We start from the raw sequence: 10,916 nt of genomic DNA, 5'->3' as shown, positions 1-10,916 counted from the left end.
ACATGAATTCTAACCTAGAAAGAATAACTAGCAGTTATGTAATAACTATCTTCAGTCAAACATAGCTCATATGTGCCTGTAGGGTTTGTGACATTCTATCTGTACACTAGCTGAACCAGTTATGTCACACTTTAACAAAACACATGGACAAATGCCAGCAACTCACAGTTGCACATTTTTATTTGCAGAGACAGACAATGTTGTTATGTGGCCAAAGTAACTGTCACCTGTCACATTTGATAGAGTCACAAAATACAAAATATGAGGGAAAACAGCAGCATACAGAATCATTAAAGAGCCATATCTGTCCAGTTAACCCAACCCAAGTGAAATGAACCGCAATATTCAACTACGTCATAAGGGTTTGGTCATAGGAGATATTTTTTTTTTTGTCTTACATATTCAGCATTAATGAAACAATGAGTCAATACACATGCATATATCAGTAAACATAAGTTCTATATAATATATAGAAATAAAATAAAAACATTTTTTTATCTTTGTTTTATATATATATATATATATATATATATATATATATATATAATACAAATATAATACATATATATATATATATATATATATATATATATATATATATATATATATATATATATATATATATATATACATACATATATATATATATATATATATATACATTTTTATAATTTCGTTATAAATAATGTGTGTATATATATATATCCATGTAAGACAAAATTGTACTTAAAAATAAATATCTTGTGATACGTGATCAATGCACAAAACATTTGTAGGTATTTAAATAGGTGTAGGTTTATAGCAGTCATACAACTTTAAGATCAGTCACAGGTTACATTAAATCTCTCATTGCCCTGTTTGCACCATTAAACCTGTGTCTGTGTAAGGTGAACAAAACCAGGTGAAAACGAGACCCTGTAAGATGGAAATGATGTGGATGTGAGGAGCAGAAATTGTTTATTTGGGAGAGGAAACAGGAGACGTGTTTGTGAGGGACGATGCTGCTCCTGGATCCAAAAGCACGACGCTTTCCTTCTTGGGAAGCCAGAACGCTGGGTAAAGCGGCTCCAGAAACTCAGCCTGGTACTTGTGGATGAGCGTCATGCTGTTCTCCACGTCGTAGAAAGCCAGCACACCGCTGGAATAATCCACGTAGACCCCGATCCGTGTGGCTTTGGGGACACTGAGTGGCGTCTCTACATCGCTGTGCCACGCGGAGAAGCTGCGTCCGTTTCCACTGCACACACCAGGAGAAGCTGTTTCCCGTGATGCAGCTGTTGGTCTCGGATCCCTTGCGGTCGATGCTCTTGTACGTCAGGCCGACGTGAGTGCCTTCTCCTCTCATGTCCACCTCGAAATAGTGGCGTCCCAGGTAGAAGCTCTCGACCGTCATCACCTGCTTGAAGTGCTGGAAGCGCTCGGGGAGCTCGGGATAGCTGTGCTGCCACGGCGTGGTGTTTGTCACCTTCTTCCGTTCTTCTGTCAGACGCAGATATTGATGAGCCGTATCTGCATCAAAGCTCAGAGGTGTGAGGTCTATAGGAGAAAAAGTCAAGGCTGAAGTCAAAACCAGTTGAGAAGCACTGGTCAATTGCATTAAGTAGCTAAACATGGGAAGTTGGACTGTTTCTGAACATCACAGTTATTTCGGTATCAAAATATACTAGTTTTTATTAATATTTTGAATTATGTTTATATTTTAGGTTTTCATTTTAAGGCTACTTGGCTTCTAAAGTGTTGTTTCAGACTAGTGGAAAGAATTCATCTAACATTTAAGTGTTTATTATATTACACAAAGTATTTGCGCCCATAGATTTTAATTACAATCCCTTTTTAAGTGCTATTTCAAAATGCAGTCTTTTTTTTAACATAGCACTTTATTTCTGAAGATTTATACTGAAGGGTTTGTTCATTTATCGTTCACTTGATTTATAATTATTACACGTTTTATTCTTGAAACATGTTGAAAATGTATTTATCTTCCTGTTTAGTTATGACAACAAACTGTTAGAAGAAAGGGATCATTGGGGTTCTATATAGAACCATAGGGTTCTTTACTTAATACAAAGAACCTTTTATTCTAAAAAGGTTCTATAATGACAAGAATGAACCCTTTTGGCACAAAGGGTTCATATCTTGAATTTTGTGATCATTCACATGCATTCATAAATGCATTTGAATACACTGAATAATGCAGTGAAAGAACTCACTCAAAATGCAGACGCGCACTAGTATGACTTCATCATATAACTTTAAATTAGCCTAGATGCATGCACTTTTTAGGCAAGATTTGTTTAGTTTTTTAATATACTTGATACTGTTAAAAGGCACATCATTAAAACAAAAAATACGAGTTCACATTTCACACCTAAACAAGTGTGGAAAACGTAATTATAACTAGCTACTAAATTAGTTAAAAATGCCTATCCATATACAGCTATGATTTGCCAACCCCAAACTGACTCAAATGATTCGCGATCCTCAAACTGACTCAAATGATTCGCGATCCCGCTACGAACTCCCGAACTGACTCAAATGATTCGCGATCCCGCTCCAACTCCCAAACTGGAGTCAGATGACTCAAATGATTCGCGATCCCCAAACTGACTCAAGTGATTCGCGATCCCACTACGAACTCCCGAACTGATTCACATGATTCGCGATCCCCAAATTGACTCAAATGATTCGCGATCCCCAAACTGACTCAAGTGATTCGCGATCCCACTACGAACTCCCGAACTGATTCAAATGATTCGCGATCCCCAAATTGACTCAAATGATTCGCGATCCCGCTCCGAACTCCCGAACTGACTCAAGTGATTCGCGATCCCGCTACGAACTCCCGAACTGACTCAAATGATTTGCGATCCCAATGCACATACATTTGTTAATAAAGTAAATAAAACGAAAACATGAATGTTTTAATGCTACTGAATAAAAATAAAGGATCCACTCGAAGGTCTCTATCATGACAGGACCTGGATCAGTGAGCTGCGTCTCGGGCCGATGACGTCACTTCCATGGAGGCATGTTGTACACGCCCCCGTCCATTGACTCCGCCCCCACGTCAAAGTGCCACAAAGAGACATAGACATATAAATAACTAAATAACTATTTATATGTCTATGCAAAGAGAAACGTGCGGAAAAGTGAAGCGCAAAGGAAAAATGGTATTGCAAGCTCAAACTAGACACGCAAAATAAAAGCAACGTTGCAAATAAATTAATAGATATGACCATGGAAAATATGTATTGCAGAATCATTGCTTTCGCGCTGTTTCATTTGTTTTACAATTCTTAATTTTTCTTTGCAAAAAGCAAATGTATTTTCCTCAATACTACTTTAAATAAAATGTTAGGTAAATCTTTCTGATTTATTAAAATAAAAAGTCACATACATGGATATTCTGGGCTAAGCCCCAGATCTCCTCTCACCCTAGATCCACTCCTGATAATAACCCTGATGAACACTCACATTTAAGGAAGTCGTCTCTGGTCTTCGGGTTCGGAAGTGACATGTTGTGTCTTGCAGCAATAACGGCATAAACTGTCGTCTTTATGCCTACGTTATCTGTGAATTGAAACAAGATCTTTGTGTAAATGAGAGTAAATCCTTCATAGAACACAAAGGTTAGATGATTTACAGCGAGATGCGTCTCATTGTTTGGAGATGTTTAATGCATACTGACTGTTTTTACAGGTGTCTTTAAGTTTGTTGGTGTATGAGCTCAGCAGGTTGTTGCACATCTCTTTTGTGGACTGAGTGATAACACGACTGAACGACGGCAGACGATCCATGAGACCGATATAAACACCAGGTAAAGACACATCAACAGCTTCCTTTTTCCACTGTGAATACTCCTGGAAAACAATACTCATATAATTAACACCAGAAACAATTAACAAAAATTTTTTCATTCCACCCACTGTTATTTTAGTATCATCGATAGTTTTTATTAATATTAATAAATAAAATGTATTAATAAATTTATTAATATTAGTGGAATTATTTTAACTTTAGGTTAGGATTTAGTAAAAAGAGTGTTTTGTAATTATTATTATTATTATTATTTTTTTTTTAAAGTCTATATTAAGTTTATTCATCGTTTTACTTTTAGTTATATTAGTATATCAAATTAAATTAAATAAAAATGATTAATGTTGCCTTATTATATTTATATACTATTGTTTATATAGAGAGAATTTATTTGTAGATTTATATACTATTATTTTCTTTCTATTATTATTTTGAACCAGTAGAATTATTTTAACTTAAGCTTATGATTTAGTAAAAATTTGAGTTTTATTATAATTTATTTTTTTAAATATGTCTATATTTAGTTAATACATTTTCATTTCAGTTTTACTTTTAGTTGAATTAGTTTATTAAATTAAACTAAATAAAAATGTTATATGTTGCCTTTTCCTTTTTTATTTATATACTATTATTTATATAAAGATAATTTATTTGTAGATTTATATATTATTATAGTTTTTTATTAATATTTAAAATTGGTGTTTATTTTTATAATTTCAGTTTTAATTTTTTATTTTTTGTAACTTTGTCAAGTGTGCATTTGTCATTTCAATTAATTTAAGTTTTCATTTTTATTTTTTTTTAAAGTTAGTACTTTTAATGGTTCTTTTTAGTGGTTTTATTTCAACTCACAAAAGTGTTTAAATAGTTTTAGTTAACTGTGCCAATTCACTGCAGCTTTTAAACTTTACACACCACCTTTAACTGAGATCATGTTACAGATACGTTAAGGTCATCAGGAAACAGGAAGTACCCTCCTTACCTGCAGGAAGTCGATGTCATTTTTGTTCTTGGTGATTTTCTCGACCTGACTCTGTGTTTTCTTGAGTTCAGTGCAGCGTTGCTCCAGATGAACCCGGATTCCTTCGGCCTGGTGCAGCGCCTGTCGCTCCTCCACCTCTAAGATCTCGCTCACTTCCTTCTTGGCCTGCTCCACGGCCGCCAGCAGTATGTTAAACTGCTCCTCGATCACTCCACGCACCTCCTTCACAGACGCCTGCAGACAGACAGACAGACAGACTGAGACACTTCACAGTCAAAGAGACAAGTACCAGACACCAGAGGAGATGGGTGTTCTTTCAAAAGCTTAATATTGTTTTGTTGTCACAGCGTTTCATATTGATTGTAAAACAGTACAGTGAAGATAAAGTAGTATTTGTTCTTTAAAGTGCTGTTTTACCTCTATAGACACCGTGTTGAGCTGTAACTTGTTAATGGCGTTTTCTGCCGCTGTGACCGTCTTCATCATGTCTGTCTGTTTGTCCTGAAGCTCTCTCTGTAAACACACACAATATTGTGTGTCAATATCCTCCAAAAAGTCAAGGCAAAATTTATTTCTATAGCACTTTTAAAAGCAACAGAGTTATGCCAAAGTGCTGTACAAAACACAATATATAAAAAGCATAATATAATTATATATACACATGCATTGTACAAAAAAACAAACAAACATTCAAATCAGTTACAGGCAAAACATTCTGTAATGTAATGAATTATTTACTTAAATATTTACTAAAATGTATATCTATATATAGTTAATATACAGACTCACACTTATTTACTACATAAATAAATATACCTACATTTACTATGTTTAATGCACTGTATTAATATAGTCACCGGTAAAATATTATTTAATGTAATTAACTATTTACAATTTAAAATGTATGCTTACATTGATTTATATAAAAGTATATGCATATAATTTTTTTTAAATCCATATGGATAGTTAATATAGACATGAACACTTATTTACTACACACACACACACTTATATTTACTATGTTATTAATAGATAGTAACTGGTAATATATACAAACACATCTATAAAAAAGTATATACATATTTAATGTATATGCATAATTTATGTACACTATTATCTCTCTCTCTATATATATACTGCTATACTATATTCTGCTTTGTAATGTAAACAATTGTGAAAATTGCTAAACAAATAAATCTGAATTAAATTGAATTAAATATGTGTATGTGTGTGTGTGTGTGTGTGTGTACAGTAGATCAAGAGGTTATATTGTGCATTATACATGATAAGATGTTATATTGCATTACACAAAGTTAATGTAACCAAAGCCATCATTCCTGTGCATTAGTAATAGGTATAGGTAGGTAGGAATAGGTAGCAGTCTCTTTGTTCAGCTTTTGCTTTGCATTCCACAGACAGGTCCAGACAAAAATGTCCTCTGTTGAGCAGTAGTCAATGTTATTATCTGTGTAGGCTTGCTAAAGGGAACATGTCAAACAATAGAGCTTTGACTTTCACATTAAAGCAAAGCGTGAGTACATCCTCCACCCTGACCACCCAACAACCCCAGAACAGCCGAACCTGAACCTGACGGTGTGTCACTGCACCGATGTCAATGAGAACCCCTCCCTGCACTGTCTCACATACACACACATCGGTGTTTGTCCACTCTTCCTGAGTTAGCAAGCTCAGCATTTGAAATAGAAAGGGCGTATTAACGGTTCTGTTTTGATGTCATTCATGCAATGAGGGTAGCTTCCCTTATGCATATCCACACTAGAAAATAATGTCATGTGCTCACTGTAGTGGTTAGACTGGATATGTAAAGGAGATATGTGTGTGTCATAGCTTCTCTGTTAATCAGCGGAGAGGAAGTTTCGCTCAAGGTAACCGGACTGAACTGTTGGTTTTGTCAAGTAACGCAGTCAGGCAGGATCTGAGTTATGAATGTTGTGTTATCTAATGCTCATGCTAAAACATCCCAGAGAATGCCTCAGATGTATGAAGAGCACCGGGCACACCCTGCTCTGCACGCCAGAACAATGCATTATAATCGTTGACCTCACAGTCCTGACAGGGAAGACGTTACAAGCACACATGCAAGGCGGATCGTTTTAATACATTGTATTTAAAGAACAATTGTTCTGATGTCCTGAGTAGTTTTTCATTTAACTGTCAAGTTCCAAAAAAAAAAGAAGCACATTGCATGGCCTAGATAGTAGATGTATCATTAAAATGTTATTGTCTTCTAAAGACGTACAGCAGTTTTATGAATAACTTGGACAGAAATTTAAGTTAATATGCACTGAAAAATCATTAAAAATTGAAAAAGAAAATAATTTTTTTCACATAAGGCATTACATGCATCGAAATATAATCAAACGATTAAACGATTTGAGCTTTCTAGAACATTACAAAACATTTATATTTCAAATAAATGCTGTTCTGTTGAACTTTCTATTCATCTGTGAATCCTGAAAAACACAATGTGTCACAGTTTCCACAATTTTTTTAATTTAATAATAATTTAAATTTATTAGCAGCACAATCAGATGTTTATTGAGAAGCAAATCACCATATTAGAATGATTTCTGAAGATCATCTGACACCAAAGGCTGGAGTAATGATGCTGGAAATTAATATTTGATCAAAGCAATAAATTACATTTTAAAATAAATTCACATGGAAAAGACTTGTGATAATATTTCACAATATTACTGTAATTTTTATCAAATAAATGTGACTTCACTTTCATGGATTAGCTTTATTAAAGAAAGAAAGTCACACAGGTTTGGAATGACACGAAGGTGAGTAAATCATGAAAAATGTGTTCATTTTTGAGTAAATCTTGTTCTTCTAGTTGCCAGTGACGTGGTGCACGCTCATGCAGCCTACTTTCAAACACAACCAAATAAAAATACATTTATTTGTTTAGCATGCAAATATGCCAGAGTCTGACTGTAAATAACAAAACATAACAGCCACAGCAAAAACCATATAGAAAAGACTTAAAGCAGTGTTTAAAGCATGTTAAAGACACACCGACCCACGTGTACAAGTGTTGCATCACCCTGAAAACATGCCACATCACAAAAAGAGTGTTTAGGTTCTGGTTCTGGTCACACTGAGCAACCTCTCTTTAGAAAATACCATGAAGCTTTCTCTGCTTATTTATGCTGATTGATAAGTGTGGTCAGTATTTCCTACATGCTCCACAGAAGATGTTTTTCATTCCCGAGGAGAGGATTTCACACAGACGTCATGAATTGACGTACACAACCGGATGTAGAACCAGTTTCAGATTAAAGAGATGTGTGTTTTCATCAGAAATGCATTAAAGATTACACTACGTCCTTAAGGTTCCTGTCCGAAAAGGAGCAACTACTAATAAAAGAGCTTTCATACTTGTCAAACTTAGTGAGCAATGAGATTCAGTAGAGAGCCAATGAGTCAAACTGACATTAAACTCAACTTCTATACACCCTAAATACACAACTAACCAAATACTTGATGGATTCAGTGATAACTTCACAATTCAAAGAATCATTTATTTCTGTAACAAAGTATTAAAGTGCATTGTGTGAAATTAATCACATCACAAACCACACACATTTTTTATGCATTATTGACACTATTTTCCTATTTAATGCTGACTGTTCGGTTGCTTTGACACAATCTTTATTGTTAAAAGCGCTATATAAATAAATGTAACCTGACTTATGAGCAACAATAACGGCCTTGATGACCACTAGATGACCACACAATCCCATATAGGCCTTTTGTATGTGTGTTCATGTGTGAGCTGTTTTTTTTTTTTGGTCAGAGAGAGAAATGATGTGGTTTTGTACTGTTTGCCCTAACAGTAGTCAAAGCGTAACAGAGGAAATATTTCACTGAAAAGCTTAATTAGAGTAAGAAACAGGTCGTATGTTTGAGGCTGAACTCATCCCTGAAGGTATAAAGTGTAAGTTGCTAAAGTGTAAATAAGTAAAATGAGTGCAAATCCTGGGGTTGAATTTGGAAATTTGGAGCAGCATCCTACTTTTGCTATTCTTGCTATATATTTACATACAGTATCTTATGAATTCTAGCACTGTATGTGATTCTGAATGCTATCATAACAATCTTACATTCGTCTGAGCATCTCGAAACAGCAACACTGGTTCCAATGGAATGTTCTGGACTATGGCAGATGAAGAAGTGTTTAGGAATAACGTTTTTGTTCTGTTGACTCAAAAATTTTATATTTTATCTTTAAATAAATAATGTGATTTTCTTTTCTGGTTCCAAAATATATGAAGATCAACATGGAGTCTTTTCACATAAACTGTTGAATTTGAATCACCTTAATTAAAACTGAAGTCTTTTGTTATACATCACCATTCACAAGTTCAACAATTAATTAATTGCATTAAACTGATCAAAAGAGGCAATAAACACATTTATAATGTTACACAATATTTCTAATTCAAATAAATGCTGCTCTTTTGAAAGTTTTATTAATCTGGGAATCCAGAAAAATAAAATGCATCACAGTATCCACAAAAAAAAAAAAAAAAAAAAAAAAAGAATAGGAAAAAAGAGAAATGTTTCTTGAGCAGCAAATATATCAGAGTATATCAGAATCATCTCTGAAGATCATGTGACACTGGGGTAATGATGCTGAAAATTCAGCTTTGCATCACAGGAATACATTTTATTTTAAAATATTATGAAATATAAATCAGTTCTTTTAAACTGTAAAAATATATCACATTTTTACTGTATTTTTGATCAAATAACTGCAGGCTTGGGCTTGATCAGGGATGGGATGGGCAGTATTTCAGACACATGTATTAATAATACGTATATGAAATACAAAATAGGCATACTTTTTATATTTTAAGGCCTTTAAAAATATAATGTAATTTGCATTTAAGTGCATTTTCCCACAAATAAATAATAAGAAATTGATCGAACATGGAATTCTCATTACATCTACATAAATATGCAGCATTTCAAGATTTGGCGCTAGAAAGTAAGCGCGAGAACAGAAGTACCTCTATCTTCTTGCGCGCCTCGGTGATGGGCACGGCGCTGTGTCCGCGGTGGTCCTCCGTCACGCACTCCTGACACACGCAGCACGCGTCGGCGCAGCAGAACAGCTCCAGTGCGCAGCGGTGCGTCTCACAGGTGCGTCTCTCGATGTCCCGCAGCGGCTCCACCAGCCGGTGGCTCTGGAACTTGACGTTCTCCAGGTGTGGCCTCAGGTGAGCCTCGCAGTACGACACCAGGCAGGTCAAGCACGACTTCGTGGCGCGGCACGGCCGGTCGATGCAGGAGTCACAGGTGACATCGTTCGGCCCCAGAACCTCCTCTTCATCCTGAGGCTTCTGAGGGTCCTCTGACTCCTTCAGGTCCTCCTGAATCTTGCTTTCCTCAATGGGCTTGGTCTCTTTCTCTCCTGCGGTCTGGTTTTCTGTCTCTGGAGATCCGTTGATCTTCTCCTCTGTGGACTTCTGATTGCTCTCCTCTGGGTTCTTCTGGAGTTTTTCTGAACTCGAGCTGCTAGCTGGCAGATCTGCTGTCAGCACCACGTCGACCATGATTGCCCTCCTTCTGTCTTGAGCTTTGACTTCAGTTTAAAGTTGAAGCTCAAGCCCAAACTTACGAGAAGTGAGTTGGATCTAAGCCACGCCCCCTAACAACTCAGCTATTTCCTCAAATTCTTCTCATTCTGATACAGTCAGAGGAGGAGGGCGGGGCTACACTCTAATGTGGGCGGAGTTCGTATGCAGATCAGAAGGGCGTGTTTTCTGTCCTGACTGTGTTTTGGTAATAATTTGATTACTTAAGTTACTAGGCTGATAGTTTTCTCTTAGATCTTTGTTTTTGTGTTTATAGTTCATTTACTCATCTGTAAACCAGTTTAGTGTACAAATTAATCAGACTTAAAAACTTCTAGCTGTTCATGCTGATTTTTTTTTCAGTGTGTGAGTTGTTTTTAAGATGCTGTGTTAAAAGTAGAATATCTTGGCTTTTGGCACAATTATCAAACTCATTCATGCTTCCACATATTCAAAATAAGTGTTCATATCATGTTGTAACTCAATACCAGGTGATTGTCCCTGTAATAAGT

At 35.5% G+C, this 10,916-nt stretch overlaps 1 pseudogene; it reads right to left on the bottom strand.

Moving 5' to 3' along the window:
• Positions 1-680: 680 nt before the first annotated feature.
• Positions 681-10,491, bottom strand: LOC113055791 (tripartite motif-containing protein 16-like protein; annotated as a pseudogene).
• Positions 10,492-10,916: the final 425 nt, after the last annotated feature.

This window comes from Carassius auratus, chromosome 37, assembly GCF_003368295.1.
Source record: "Carassius auratus strain Wakin chromosome 37, ASM336829v1, whole genome shotgun sequence".
Taxonomy (NCBI): domain Eukaryota; kingdom Metazoa; phylum Chordata; class Actinopteri; order Cypriniformes; family Cyprinidae; genus Carassius; species Carassius auratus.
This window is presented reverse-complemented; position numbering and strand designations above follow the sequence as displayed.